We start from the raw sequence: 16,285 nt of genomic DNA, 5'->3' as shown, positions 1-16,285 counted from the left end.
TTAACTGTTACTTTAAGTTCTGGGCTTCAGGCTTTTCAGGCTTGTGTGATTTCAAATAACATATGGTAGAACAAATGAGCATAGATTTGACACAACTTGACCTTTAAATGACAATGAGAGCGAAAGGGCAGAATAAATGTGGCCTTGTCAGACTCTTATGAGAATAGAAAATTTCCAGCATCTTCAGAGAAGGTCAAAAAGTGTTCCTTAAATGGAACGGGGAACCAGCTGAAACTTTTTCATCGAATGAGGGTGACAGACAGAGGTCTCTTAAAGAATATGTAATGAGGATCATCCAACTTACTCAAACTGAAGAATGGCCAAGAGGTTGTATTATTTATCTCACATTTTCAAACATCACATGATCATTATGGAGAAATAATATATTCTTAAAGGTAGCACATGATCTTGTCATAAAAATTTATAGAGTATCAAAGGTATAAAGCTCCAGGTCTTCTTTACCCTGTGTACCCCTTAGCTCTCTGATTCCCTTCCTCAAAGACACCCACTGGTACTAATTAGGTTTATAAATTTTAAAAATATTCTATGAAAACACAACATGGATTATACTTTATTTAAAATTCTCTTAACTCTGAAAGATTTCAAGCAGGAAAGAACTGTAAAAGATAATAGAACAGTCACCAATGTACACACAAAACAGATTTTATGACTATTAATATTTGTCCAAATAGCTTTAGATAGATGTTAAAAAACAACATATTACAATACAGTTGAAACCATTCTTACCCTCCCAGTCCCAGAGACAAGCACTATCCTGAGGTTGATCTGCATCTTTCCTAATAATTTTTCTCATACTCTTACTTATATATACCTCTGTAACAATATATACTATCATATTACTTCTTAAATTTATGTAAGTCCTACCATACTATAGTATCCTTTTGTAACTTGCTTTTTAATTTGACATTATAATTTCAAAATTAATACATATTAATACATGTAACTCTAGTTCATTCACTTTAAGTAACTACAGTTCCCCATTTATGAATGTACTCTAATTTATGTATTCAGTTGACTGACATTAAATTGGTTTCCAATTTTTCGATTTACAGACAATTCTGTCATTTACATCTTATACTTGCTTTCCTATACACATATGCAACATTTTCTTTACAGTATATCTATAGAAGTGAAATTGCTAGTTTGGAAGATATATGCAGATTTAATTCTGATTGATATTGACAAACTCTTCTTGCAATCTATCAAACTTTTTGCACCACCACCAGTACTCTACATACTTACACACATTCTTGCCATGATTTGGATAGAGACTGAAAACATGACCACAACAATTTATAGCTTCTCCCTTCAAGAAGTAAAGTCTGTTTCCTACCCACTGAATTTTGGCTTGCCCTGTAATAGGTTTTGACCAACAAAATATGGTGGAAATTACATTAGGTGAAATGCAAAGCCTAGACCTCAAGAGACCTTGCAGATTCTGCCTTCCCTTCTTTGGAGAATATATAATATTATGTGAAGAATCCTCATCTACCTTACTTGAGAAAGATAGAACATGTGAAGAAGAAAAGAGATACCATAGCCAACAGCCATCTGAGTGAGGCCACCTTGGATCCAGCCCCTTGAAGCCATCAGATGGAAGGAAGAACAGTAGAAGGACTGCCCAGATGATCCTAGCCCAAATTGCTCATCCAGTATTATGGGTAACTAATTATTGTTGTTTTAAGCCACTGAGTTTGGGGATGGTTTGTTATACAGCTACAGATTACTCAGTACCCTTGACGTTATCAGACATTTAATTTTGCTAACCTGATTGGGATCTTTCTATGAACATGGTATTCATCATTTATTTAAGCATCCTTTAGTACCCTTCAAATCAGAAGAATGATTTCAGATATCAATCAATAGAATGCAATCAATAGAGTATCCAAGTAGTCATGACTCACACAAGAGTAAACAATTTTTCTTACATAACAAGAAGTCTGGAGGCAGGCCATTGCTGACACTTGTTTTGTAACTCAATGGCATGTCTCTAGTTTAACATCTCTGTGATTCTCTTAACTCTCTCTTCATAGTCAAAAGTTTAGTCTAACAGTTTCACATAGCACATCTGCATGCATTGGAAGGCAAGATGCCAGGAGTGGCATGGGATAGAGCACTTTTCCTTATGCATCATGGCCTTCCTAATTATAATAGGAATGTTTTTCAAAGAAACTCCCCAGCAGATTTCCCTTTACATGTATTGATCAAAATAATCACTCTAGACCAGGTAATAGTCCACTTTCCTTCAGAACAAGAAAAGTATGAAAAAGATTATTGTTTTGTTAAAGAGGAATAGGTACAGAATCACTTTTTAGTTAAACAAGGAATACTGTCAGCCATACTTTGTAAAACATTTACATAATTTTCTTCATAAAGTTCTCAGACATATTTATTTAGACATCTTTTCCTACATAAGGGAAAATAAATTTTGCTATTATAGTAGTGGGATATTTTATTTAAAAAAAAACATTTCTTGGTTCTTGCAGTTGTATAGAAATACTATTGAATTTCTGATTCTGATATTGCAATAACAATCGTATTCAATATGTTTATTTGCTCTAATAGTTTACAGAATTTCATGGTTTTGTTGGGGGTGTGTGTATAAATAATCACATAAACTATGAGAAAGGACATTTGTGATTCTTCTTTTTATCATCCTTGATTTCTTTCCCTTGTTTTTTTTGTACCAATTAGGACCACTAGTAAAATGCTGAAGTGGTGTCAGTGGTTGTCAGTGGTGTCAGTGGTTGATACTCGATACTTTTTTTTACTCAACAGATTGATTTTCCTTCTGATAAGAAATCTGCTTTACCTTATTTAATGTTTTAACATAACTGCTCTCATTCTCATTTTTTTTCCTATCTATGACTGCACAAGTGGAATAATTTAGTTTCAACAGGTGAAATCCCCCCGTAAACCCCCTAAACCGGGGGTTTAATCCTCATCCTTTCACCAAAGTCCCTTGGGTGTCTGGCCTCCGATAGGTTCTGAGGCTGCAGACAGATCTGTTTCTCATGGGTCTGCTTGGGGACCAACTGGGGATTACAGGAAAGGAACATCCAGGCCTGGACCAAGGAAGTAGAAGCTGAGGGTCCTGGGGAGCATGGGGTTTAGGGGGGGGGGCTATTTTTTCCTATAACTTTTTGTCATGAGAATTGGTGGTGTTTACCAGTTATTGTCTTAAGATAATTATATTAAATCTTGGGCTAGGATAATTCTCCTTTTATTTTTGATGTCTGCTAACACTCCCTCATGTTGGAATATTTCCTGATATGATCTGCAATAGTTTCTTTAAAAAAAAATTCCACTGCCAAAAGATACTAACCTTCTTTCATCTAAATCCTTATATGCTACCTTCCCTCCTATAATATAACTTTCAAAAACTAGACTCACATGCTTCTCACCTACCCAAACATCCCATTCCTGTAATTCTCTCTTCTCTTTCCTTACTTACAGTTTTCTTCCTCTCTATTATTCCAATCAGCATTCAAGCATGCAAAAAATCTTGAAACCAAATCAACATTCGACTAATTTCTCACACTCAACCACCCTTTTTAGTAAAAAATTACTGGGAAGAGATTTCTGTCCTAGCTGGAACAATTTCTTATCCTTCTTTCTTGAGCCCACTCCAGAAATGGTCCCACAGTATTTAGTTAAATGTAATTATTTCTTAAATGATCTAGAATCTCCCTTTATAAAATTCTAAGTTCTAATGAATTTTGGAGTATTTTTCTGGTCTTTCTATTCGGTAACACTGGTCATGGACTACTATCACACTTATGAAAGAGAGACTTTATAGTATGCTTTATATCTGACAGTTCTCCTCATTGATTTTTTCCCCAGTGTGTTCCTATACACTTTGCATATTTATTTTTTTCCATATTAACTTTACAATAAATTTTTCTAGCTCAAAAATACCAACAAATACTTGTTAGTATTTAGTATTTGTTTTAGGTTCACACTAAATCTATGTATTATCTAGGTTTATAACATCGTTATAAACCTGTGTTATTCTGTGCAAGAAAAAGAGAGAGTTCATTTGTTCAAGTCCACTTTAGTGTCTTTCAGGGGTTTTAAAAAATTGCCTCACATGTGTATTAAGTAGTTCTTATTAAATTTTATATGTAGATATTTTATCTTTATTATGATATTGTATATATAATTTTCTCTTATATCTTTCAAATTAATACTTCAAAAAATAAAGGCTATTGATTTTTGAGTATTAATTTGATATCTGCTACTTCACTTTTCTTGTTAGCACTGATTTTTGTAAGAATTAATGTCAAATCATCAGGTAATAGAGATAATTTTACTTAATTCTTTATTTTTTAATAGACTTATTGGAATATAATTGCTTCACAATACTGTGTTAATTTCTGTTGCAGAACAAAGTGAATCAGCTATGTGTATACATATATCTCCATATCACCTCCTTCTTGCGCCTCCCTCCCATCATCCCTTTCCCACCCCTCTAGTACATCACAAAACACCGAGCCAATCTTCCTATGCTATGCTGCTGCTTCCCACCAGACAACTATTGTACATTTGATAGTGTATATCTGTCGATGCTACTCTCACTTTGCCCCAGCTTAATGCTCCCATAGCATGACACCAAGTCCATTCTCTATGCCTGCCTCTTTATTCATGCCCTGCAACTAGGTTCACCAGTACTTTTTTTTTTTAGATTCCACATAAATGCATTAGCATATGGTATTTGTTTTTCTCTTTCTGACTTACTTCACTCTGTATGACAGAATCTAGGTCCATCCACCTCACAACAAATAACTCAATTTCATTTCTTTTTATGGCTGAGTAATATTCCATTGTATATATGTGCCACATCTTCTTTATCCATTCATCTGTCGATGGACATTTAGGTTGGTTCCATGTCCTGGCTATTGTAAATAGTGCTGCAATGAACATTGTGGTGAATGTCTATTTTTGAATTATTGTTTCCTCAGGGGATAGGCCCAGTAGTGGGATTATTTGGTCATATGGTAGTTCTAGTTTTAGTTTTTTAAGGAACCTCCATACTGTTCTCCATAGTGGTCATATCAATTTACCTTCCCACCAACAGTGTAGGAGGGTTCCCTTTTCACCACACCCATTCCAGTATTTATTGTTTCTAGATTTTTTGATAATGGCCATTCTGACCGGCGTGAGATGATACCTCATTGTAGTTTTGATTTGCATTTCTCTAATAATTAGTGGTGTTGAGCATCTTTTCATGTGCCTCTTGGCCATCTGTATGTCTCCCTTGGTGAAATTTATTTAGATCTTCTGCCCATTTTTTAACTGGATAGTTTGTTTTTTTCATATTGAGCTGCATGAGTTATTTGTATATTTTGGAGATTAATCCTTTGTCTGTTGTTTCACTTGCAAATATTTTCTCCCATTCTGAGGGTTGTCTTTTTGTCCTGCTTATGGTTTCCTTTACTCTGCAAAAGCTTTTAAGTTTAATTAAATACCATTTGCTTATTTTTGTTTCTATTTCTGTTACTTTAGGAGGTGGATCAAAAAAGATCTTGCTGTGGTTTATGTCAAAGAGTGTTTTTCCTATGTTTTCCTCTAAAGTTTTATAGTGTCTGGTCTTACATTGAAGTCTTTAATCCATTTGGAGTTTATTTTTGTGTATGGTGTTATGTAGTGTTCAAATTTCATTCTTTTATGTGTAGCTGTCCAGTTTTCCCAGCACCACTTATTGAAGAGACTGTCTTTTCTCCATTGTATGTTCTTGCCTCTGTCGTAAATTTGGTACCAATATGTGTGTGGGCTTATCTCTGGGCATTCTATCCTGTTCCATTGATCTATATTTCTGGTTTTGTGCCAATACCATACTGTTTTGATTACTGTAGCTTTGTGGTATAGTTTGAATTCAGGGAGCCTGATTCTTCCAACTCTGTTTTTCTGGCTCAAGATTGCTTTGGCTGTTCAGGATCTTTTGTGTTTCCATACAACTTGTAAGATTTTTTGTTCTAATTGTGTGAAGAATGCCATTGTAGTTTGATAATGATTGCATTGAATCTCTAGATTGCTTTGAGTAGTATAGTCATTTTCACAATATTGATTCTTCCAATGCAAGAACATGGTATATTTCTCCATCTGTTTATGTCATCTTTGATTTATTTCATCAGTATTTTATAGTTTTCTGAGTACAAGTCTTTTGCCTCCTTAGGCAGGTTTATACCTAGGTATTTTATTCTTTTTGTTGCAGTGGTAAATGAGAGTGTTTCCTTGGTTTCTCCTTCTGATGTTTCATTGTTGGTGTATAGGAATGCCAGAGATTTGTGTGCATTACTTTGGTATCCTGCAACCTTACCAAATCCATTTATTAGTTCTAGTATTTTTCTGTTAGTATTCTTTAGGATTTTCTATGTATAGTTTCATGTCATCAGCAAACAGTGACAGTTTTACTTCTTCTTTTCCAATTTGTATTCCTTTTGTTTCTTTTTCTTCTCTGATTGCTGTGGCTAGGGCTTCCAAAACTATGTTCAATAAGAGTGGCAAGAATGGACATCCTTGTCTTTTTCCTGATCTTAGAGGAAATGCTTTCAGTTTTTCCCCATTGAGTATGATGGTTGCTGTGGGTTTGTCATACATTGCCTTTATTATGTTGAGGTAGGTTCCCTCTGTGCCCATTTTCTGGAGAGTTTTTTTATCATAAATGGGTGTTGAATTTTGTCAAAACTTTTTCTGCATCTATTGAGATGATCATATGTTTCTTATTCCTTGATTTGTTAATGTGGTGTATCACATTGATTGATTTGCATATATTGAAGAATCCTTTCATCCCTGGACTAAATCCCACTTGATCATGGTGTATGATCCTTTTCTGATTTTGGTATTAGGGTGATGGTGGCTTCGTAGAATGAATTTGGGAGTGTTTTTCCCTCTGCAATTTTTTGGAAGAGTTTGAGAAGGATTGGTGTTAGCTCTTCTCTAAATTTTTGATAGATTTTGCCTGTGAAGCTGTCTGGTCCTGGACTTATGTTATTTGGAAGATTTTTAATAACAGTTTCAATTTCATTACTTGTGATAGATCTGTTTATATTTTCTCATTTTTCCTGGTTCAGTCTTGGAAAATTGTACCTTTCCAAGAATTTGTCTGTTTCTCCGTGGTTGTCTATTTTATTGCCATATAGTTGTTTGTAGTATTCTCTTACAATCCTTTGTTCTTCTGCAGTGTCAGTTGTGATTTCTCCTTTTTCATTACTAATTTTATTGATTTACATCTTCTCCCTTTTTTCCTTGATGAGTTTGGCTACGGTTTATCAATTTTGTTTATCTTCTCAAAGAACCATCTTTTAGTTTTGCTGATCTTTGCTATTGTTTTCTTTGTTTCTATTTCATTTATATCTGCTCTGATCTTTATGATTTCTTTCCTTCTACTGACTTTGGGTTTTCTTTGTTCTTCTTTCTCTAGTTGTTTTAAGTGTAGCATTAGATTGTTTACTTGAGATTTTTCTTGTTTCTTGAGGTGAGATTGAATTGCTGTAGACTTCCCTCTTAGAACTGCTTTTGCTGCATCCCATAGGTTTTGGGTTGTCATGTTTTCATTGTCATTTGTTTCTATGTATTTTTTTATTTCTTCTTTGATTTCTTCTGTTATCTCTTGGTTATTTAGTAGTGCACTGTTTAGCCTCCATGTATTTGTGTCTTTACAGTTTTTTTCCTATAAATTGATTTCCAATCTAATAGCATTGTGGTCAGAAAAGATGCTCAATACAATTTTATTTCCTAAATTTTCTGAGGCTTGATATGTGACCCAAGGTGTGATCTATCCTGGAGAATGTTCCATGTGCACTTGAGAGGAAAGTGTATTCTGCCACTTTTAGATGGAATGTTCTATAAATATCAATTAGATCTATCTGGCCTATTGTGTCATTTAAAGATTGGGTTTCCTTATTTATTTTCTGTTTGGATGATCTGTCCATTGATGTAAGTGGGGTGTTAAAGTCCCCTACTATTATTGTGTTACTGTCGATTTCTCCTTTCATCATTGTTAGCATTTGCCTTATATATTGAGGTGTTCCTATGTTGGGTGCATAAACATTTAGATTTGTTATATCTTCTTCTTGTGTTGATCCTTTGATCATTATGTTGTGTCCCTCCTTATCTCTGGTAACAATCTTTATTTTAAAGTCTATTTTATCTGATACAAGTATTGCTACTCCAGCTTTCTTTTGATTTCCACTTGCATGGAATATCTTTTTCCATCCCTTCACTTTCAGTCTGTATGTGTCCATAGGTCTGAAGTGGGTTTGTTGTAGACAGCATATATATGGCTCTTGTTTTTGTATCCATTCAGCCAGTCTGTGTCTTTTGGTTGGGGCATTAATCCATTTACATTCAAGGTTATTATCAATATGTATGTTCCTATTACCTTTTTCTTAATTGTTTTGGGTTTGTTTTATGGGTTTTTCTCTTCTGTTGTGTTTCCTACTTAGAGAAGTTCCTTTAGCATTTGTTGTTAAGCTGATTTGGTGGTGCTGAATTCTCTTAGCTTTTGGTTATCTGAAAAGTTTTTGATTTCTCCATCGAATCTGAATGAGATCCTTGCTGGGTATAGTAATCTTGGTTGTATGTTTTTATCTTTCATCACTTTAAATATATCCTGCCACTCCCTTCTGCCCTGCAGAGTTTCTGCTGAAAAATCAGCGATAACCTTATGGGGATTCCTTTGTATGTTATTTTTTGTTTTTCCCTCGCTGCTTTTAATATTTTTTCTTTGAATTTAGTTTTTGTTAGTTTGATTAATATGTGTCTTGGTGTGTTTCTCCTAGGGTTTATCCTGTGTGGGAGTCTCTGTGCTTACTGGACTTGGGTGACTATTTCCTTTCCCATGTTAGGGAAGTTTTCCACTGTAATCTCTTCAAATATTTTCTCAGACCCTTTCTTTTTCTCGAGACACTATAATTTGAATATTGGTTCATTTAGTGTTGTCCCAGAGCTCTCTGAGATTATCTTCAATTCTCTTCATTCTTTTTTCTTTATTCTGCTCCTCAGCCGTTATTTCCACCATTTTGTCTTCTAGCTCACTTATTCGTTCTTCTGCCTCAGTTATTCTGCTATTCATTCCTTCTAGTCTATTTTTCATTTCAGTTTTTGCATTGTTCATCTCTGTTCTTTAGTTCTTCTAGATCTTTGTTAAACATTTCTTGTATTTTCTCAATCCATGCTTCCATTTTATTTCTGAGATTCTGGATCATCTTTACTCTCATTACTCTGAATTCTTTTTCATGTAGATTGCCTATTTCCTCTTCATTTATTTGGTCTTGTAGGTTTTTATCTTGCTCCTTCTTCTGTAACATATTTTTTTGCCATCTTATTTATTTATTTATTTTTATGAGTAGGATTGTGTTCCTGTCTCACTGGTTGTTTGCCCTGAGGCTTCCAAGACTGGAGTTTATAAGCTGTTGGGTAGAGCTGGGTCTTGGTACTGAGATGAGGACCTCTGTGAGACCTCACTCCAATGAATATTCCCTGGGGTCTGAGGTTCTCTGTTAGTCCAGTGGTTCAGACTCAGTGCTCCCACTGCAGGAGATTCCACCCAACCCTGGGCTTGTGAACCAAGATCCCACAAGCTGCATGGGGTGGCAAAAAAAAAAAAAAAAAAATAATAAAATTAGACTAGGAAACTAACAGATATGTTAGAAAGAATGTAAAAATAAAAATATAGATGAATCACCAACCAGAAGGTACATCAGTACCACAATAGTAAAAAAAGAGGAAGAGGGAAAAGAAAAAAAGAAAAAAGAAAAGGCGGGGTAGGGAAAGGTCTTGCCTGTGGAGGGCAGGGCCTAAGCAAGGGTGAGGTTTGGGCAGGGGGTGGGAACAATGCTCATGACCCAAAGGGGTGGAAAAGACCCTGGGCACTTTGGTGGGTGGAGATTAGGCTGAAGGAACAGATAGGGCCCAGGGGTGACCCCAACCCCTGGTCTTAGAGGACAGGGGAACTCACCTGGGACTCAGCTGGCTTTCTAGGCTTGAGTTGGCAGGGCAATTGCCCTCTGCTTCTCTCCTGATCCTCCTGGAGGGCCCCTCCTGCCTGCCTCTCCTGTTCTCCCCTTGGCTTCCTTCCTATGCCCCCAAGGACCCACATGACCCGGAGGGGGCTTTGGAGGGCAAGAGTTCAGCCTGGAGCTCAGAAGGCTCCCTGGGCCTGAGTGGGTGAGACAATTGCCCTCTGCTTCTCTCCTGCTCCTCCTGGAGGGCCCCTTCTACCTGCCTCTCCTGATCTCCCTGGCTTCAGGGCCACCAATCCTGTCTGGCCTCCACTTCTCCTCCTCCCTCAGTCCCCCTACATCCTACCAGTTCACTCTGTGGTTCCTCTTGTCTTCTTGGGCATCAGAGTCCCCCACCAGTGGCCCTAGTTGTGGGGAGATGCTAACTCCACATCTTCTGACACCACCATCTTGACTGTGCCCCCAATTTTACTTAATTCTCATGCCTTGATTTCCTTGTCTAATTCCATTTGATTAATAATTCCAACACAATGCTAAAAGGCAGTGGAAAAAGTGGGCATGCTTGTCTTACTCCTGACCATAGTGGAGAGATCTTAAACTTTACCTTACCAAAATTCTTTGCACACAGAAGGTTAGGTGTTTACTAATTGTCTTTGAGTAGGTAACTTATCTGAATATGATTTGTTTGAGAATTTTATATATATTTCTGTTTCCTCTTTAATTGTGATAAACATAAAGTTTACAACACACTTGTTGAAGCAAGAGATCTATAAATGAGAGCAGCATTCTCTAGTATTCCTATTTTCGTTTTTTTTTATAAATAATATCTAGCAGTTTATTAACCAATGGAGTATATTTCACAACAAACTACCTCACATCTTTCAGGAAGAAAAACCACTGAATTTGAAAAGTAAAGTGATGTCACCTATTGAATTCAGACACAATTAAAATGTGCTTTAAATATTTTTTTGGGGGGAGGGGAGTCACACACTCTACTCACTTAAGAGAAACATTTATACAGTCCAGGTCTTTTATTTTCTTTACACCCATCATGCCATGAATTAATAGGGAATGGGTTCCAACAGTTCCGGCTCCTTTCCATTGGTTCTCATGAAGTGTGCTTCTCTGGGTGGAGCAGGCTGATGCTTCAGTTGAACCCAAGTACTTTTCTCTTTGGCTTCCTTCTGTTTCTGATCATTTTCCTTCACCCATTTCAGGAAGATATCTCGGCTCTTAGAGTGCTTAATATGCTCGATATGCACATTAATTCTCTTGGTAAGAATCTTGCCCTTAACTTGTTTGGTTACAATGATGCCAAAAGCATGCTGGGTAACATTGTAGACTCTCCCAGTTTTGTCATGGTAACATTTGTGGGGCATTCCTTTTTGAACAGTGGCCATTCCCTTGATATCTACAATATCACCTTTCTTGTAGATTCATATGTATGTGGTCAAAGGAACAACTCCATGTTTTCTAAAAGGCCTAGAGAACATGTAATGGGTGCCCCTCCTCTTTCCCTTTTTTGTTGGTCATTTTGGTGAATTACTGGAATATGGCAGTTCTGGCCAAAAAGCTAGCATTCCTATTTTCTATAGTGATAATATCCTAAGCAAATTTTATATTATAAAAAGTCCAGTGTTCAAAATAGTTTAATATTATTAAAAGAACCCTACAGGGAGACAGTTTACTGAAAAATGCTTTTCTCTCCCATAAAATCTAATGCTGACAATTGAACAAAGATGTTTGTGAAGGACAAATCTTCATTAAACTACAAATACATTAATATCTAGCATACTATATGTGTATTAACTAGTTTCAAGTCTTTATAAGTACAAACTTAAATTTTGTTACTTTGAAAGACATTACATTCGTGACTTTGGACTGTAATTCTATTTTATTTTTATTCATTTTAATGCATATTACTTGTATAAAGTTTGGTGAAGCAGGGTAGACAATGCCAAAGTTTCATGATAATTTTACTCTGCTAGGTAGTCACGAATTTTAGAGAAAACTCTCCATGTCCTCCAAAGGAAAGAGCTAAGGTTGGAATAAGAAACATACTCTCAAGGGAGTTCTGACTACCTGTATGCACATGAGTTACCTGGTGTGCACCCTGTCCTGCAGCCTTGGAATCTCCTTTTTACTGAGAGAGGAAGTAGATGTACAGCATGAAGAAGGATGCCCTTTGGAAATGTTAGTATATACAGTTAAGGACTACACAACCCTTTGAGATGGTTCTTCTGATTTCTTAAGAGCTGTGAATTTTGAAAAATATGGGTGGATGAGAAATGATGTGGATTCAATGTGCTTCAGCTGTAGATTTTATGAAATTATATAGGCTGGAATTATGATGTGCAGGACAAATCAGAAAATATGTCTGTAACACATATTAAAAAAACAGACACACTTATACAGATATTGATAAAATAAGGACACACTCAACACCAAATAAAGATAAAAAAATCATTATTATGAAGATGTCAATGAAGACAACTGGCTGTATGGAATACTTAAGAAAACATGTTTAGCAATGAAGAAATGGCATATTTTCTATTAAAGTCAGTGTATTTTAGTGACCTAAGGACTAAGTTGTACATGACAAAAGTGAAATGTCCTGAGGTCATGAGACTAACACTTTTTGCCTCTGCAAAATTTTACATCTACAAAAATAGCTTTCAGGTGAAAACCACAGCCTTTTCTAAACAAGCTACATATCACAGTTGACATTTTCTGGAGAATCATAGAAATTTTAATTCACACATTCTAAAAATTATAAATTAAGCTTCCTTTGTAAATAATTTAATAATAATAAATAACTTGAAAATTTTACTCAGAGGCTACTTTATTATCATTCCACCATACTTTAGATATTTTGGAATCATTGACACATTTAACACATTTTTCTTTAAATTGTGAAGTAATAATCTATTACTATCATTTATAACTTTAAAAATACTTTCACTCCTATTAGTTTATTTAGGAAATACTCTAAACCTGCTATAATGTCTCTTTTCCTGTAAAGAGAGAAATGTAACTCTCAAATTTCTTTCTTGTGTTTGAGATTTCCCTAATCCACTAATGTGTTTACTTAACATTTTAAAATTGTGAAATATACACACATTCAAAAGGATGTATATAATTATATTTATCATTTAGAGAATAATGATAGAAACACCTTTATGCACAATTACCAATGTAAGAAATAAAATGCTGGTGCATTTGAAGATTCTGTATGTGTTCTCTCCAATCACATTCCATTCCCTCACTGCCAGAGGTGACTGATATACTGCTAATCATTGTGCTCTGTAGTGTTTCTAAGTGTCTGTGGGAAAAGGGTTCCATGGTAAAAGAGGGTTGGGAAACTCATTGGGTAGGCCAGATTTTATGGCAAGAGTTTGGGAATTCACAGAGCCCTAATGTGTTAATGAACATTTGAATCTATGTAGAATTTTATTTTCATGGAACACATTTTACAAATTATTGATCTAAGTTTTTTACCAAACTTTTGTGCAATTCGTAATGAACAGACAAGTACAGATATTTACCTATAAGATTTGAAGGATATTTGATGGAAACTGAGTCTGTAAGGTGGATGAGTAATGCATCCACCAAAGCAGGAACTAAATGCAAACTCTCAGGGGCATAAAAGAGCAAAGATTTATTTTTTTTTTAATTTTTTATTGGAGTATAGTTGATTTACAATGTTGTGTTAGTTTCAGTATCCACTCTATTTTTTTTAAGTTTCTTTTCCCATATAGACCATAACAGAGTATTGAGTAGAGTTCCCAGTGCTATACGGCAGATTCTTACTACTTATCTATTTTATATACAGTAGTGTATGCAAAGATTTATTTCTCATTCACAATACCCATCAGAGGTTTGCTAGGGGCTCTATTCTGGGTGGTCTTCACTTTGGGCCACTCTCACTTAGACAGTGCTGATCAAGACACTTCTCACAATTTACCTGGCAGAGCTTGTCAAATGTCTCCACCCAGAAAAAGGGGCAGGAAATGCTATGTGGGAAATATTTGGGGACCAGAATTAGATCATTCTCAGAGGCTGAGGGGCAAGGCCACTAGTCTATGCAAAAGGCTGAGGCTGTTTGAAAGGTAAGAACATTCATTATATCATTCAGTTTGGAAAAAGCCTCAGGCCTCACATGAATCAGATGAGGGGACATTAGGATGGCATCCAGGCTTGAGAATTCTTGTCTCTGATACCGATGAATGTGTCCAGTGCCTCAGAGATTGGGGTTTGAGTATGAATCAGAGTGTCATTTCACATATGCAGGTAAGACTGGGACAGAGAAATAAAGCACTTGAACAAACCCATAAAATGCTATGTAACTGGGCAGTTGATGTCTCCTGAATTATCGTGTGGAATTGGTAGGGTCACTCAGGAGAGCATGCCAATTAATGTTAGGATTAGGCCACTGTACAGAATGAGCAGGCTGTTTTTTCTGTGTTTACCCTTTTCTTTATTTCCTTTTTATGATTCTCTATATATGTATTATATGTATATATTAAATATTATGTATAATTTTTCTGAAAATGCTCACCCATCTCAGTTGTTACATATAATACATAATATAAAATATGTAACAATATTTAACATACTGTATAATATAGAATATTTAGCTTTATATATATATATATAATTTTTTAAGTCTAAAAATGCTTCTCCTGCAAATGACAAAGCTACTGTCTGACTTTGGACCAAAGGGTGAAAAACGAAATCTTGAAAACAGTATACACTTGAGTATAAATGTGATGGTGGCAGCAAAATTAACAGAAAAGAAAAAAAATATCTCAAAGGTAAGATGAGAAAGTAGAGTGAAAGAGCCTACACTATTTAGAAACTGTCCATCCATGATCCAAAAAAAAAAAAAAAATGAAGTTTTTGTATTTTATTTCAACAAACGTGAGGAAATTTCCTGTACAGAATTACCTTCTCCATCTCTAAGGATTTCCTTTACGTATCTGTTTGCATCCATCAGAACAGCATTTAGAGTTCTCAGACAGATAAAAATCTAACAGCTTTGGGGCTTCCCTGGTGGCGCAGTGGTTGAGAGTCCGCCTGCCGATGCAGGGGACACAGGTTCGTGCCCCGGTCTGGGAGGATCCCACATGCCGCGGAGCGGCTGGGCCTGTGAGCCATGGCCGCTGAGCCTGCGCATCCGGAGCCTGTGCTCCACAACGGGAGAGGCCACAACATGGAGAGGCCTGCGTACTGCCAAAAAAAAAAAAAAAATCTAACAGCTTTTAAGATAGTGCTTTTCAAATTTTTGATTCATTATAAGTGAACTTACAAGTGGACTCTATGGTATCTTTATTTATTACTTTTAATGTTAAAGTTTCTATTAAGTGAAGTGATGGATATTTTCTATCAGTCTGTGTTTAAGTGAACACAAATTATTATTTTTATTATTTTAATACTGCTGTTTTTGCTCATTTAGAAAGCATAGTATATTTATGATTGATGTCATTTAATTTCATTGAGATTCAACTGCCCTTTGAAAATACCCTTTTCTCAGCATATTAAAATGTCTATGCAGACAGGTAAACTAATATTTACATTGTTACAGGGCTGCTGTAACAAAAAGCCACAAACTTGGTAGCTTAAAACAACAGAAAGTTATTCTCTGATAGTTTGAGAGGGGAGAAGCCCTAAATCAATGTCAGCAAGACTGCTCCCTTTGAAGAATCTAGGAGATAATCTTTCCTTGTCTCTTCTAGTTTTTTGTGGCTCCAGCCGTTCCTTGGTTTGAGGTCACACAACTCCACTCTTTGTCTCCAAAGAGACAAATGTACACTAATGTACACTTCTGTCTCCCTCAGTCTGTCTTTTCTTCTTATAAGGGCACTTGTCAATTGGATTAAAAACTCACCTGGATAACCCAAGATGATCTCATTTCAAGATACTTAATTGCATCTGCAAAGACCCTTTTCTTAAATAAGGGTCACAATCATAGGTTCCAGGTGGGCATATCTTTTGGCGGAGCTGCTCTTCAACCCACTACAGGTACCAACTTAAATACACCGGACTTTGACTTTGTTCTATTACATTTAGATATTCCATTCACATTTGTATGGATACAGTGCCAATTTTAGTTTTACATCATTCTCTCCTTGAAAAATTCTAGCTGTTAGTATTTGAATTCAATGATAAATTTTATATACATATGTAAACAATTAGTTAATATATTTTCTTGTCTATTTCATAAATGCATAATAGACAAGTCACTTTCTTCTGAGCTTGCAGATAGGTTCTGTTTGCTTAGCATGATTGCCGATGATGTT

General features: G+C 35.7%; 1 pseudogene across 1 annotated transcript; it reads right to left on the bottom strand.

Moving 5' to 3' along the window:
- Positions 1–11,047: 11,047 nt before the first annotated feature.
- LOC309793370 (large ribosomal subunit protein eL21-like) lies at positions 11,048–11,506 on the bottom strand (annotated as a pseudogene). Its single transcript has one exon. The product of its transcript is annotated as a large ribosomal subunit protein eL21-like (transcript).
- Between the last annotated feature and the right edge of the window lie 4,779 nt (positions 11,507–16,285).

The sequence above is a fragment of the Mesoplodon mirus genome (genome assembly GCF_964341445.2).
Source record: "Mesoplodon mirus genome assembly, chromosome: 2".
In the NCBI taxonomy this organism is placed as follows: Eukaryota; Metazoa; Chordata; class Mammalia; order Artiodactyla; family Ziphiidae; genus Mesoplodon; species Mesoplodon mirus.
Note: the sequence above shows the minus strand (reverse complement) of the source record. Positions and strands in the feature narration are given on the sequence as shown.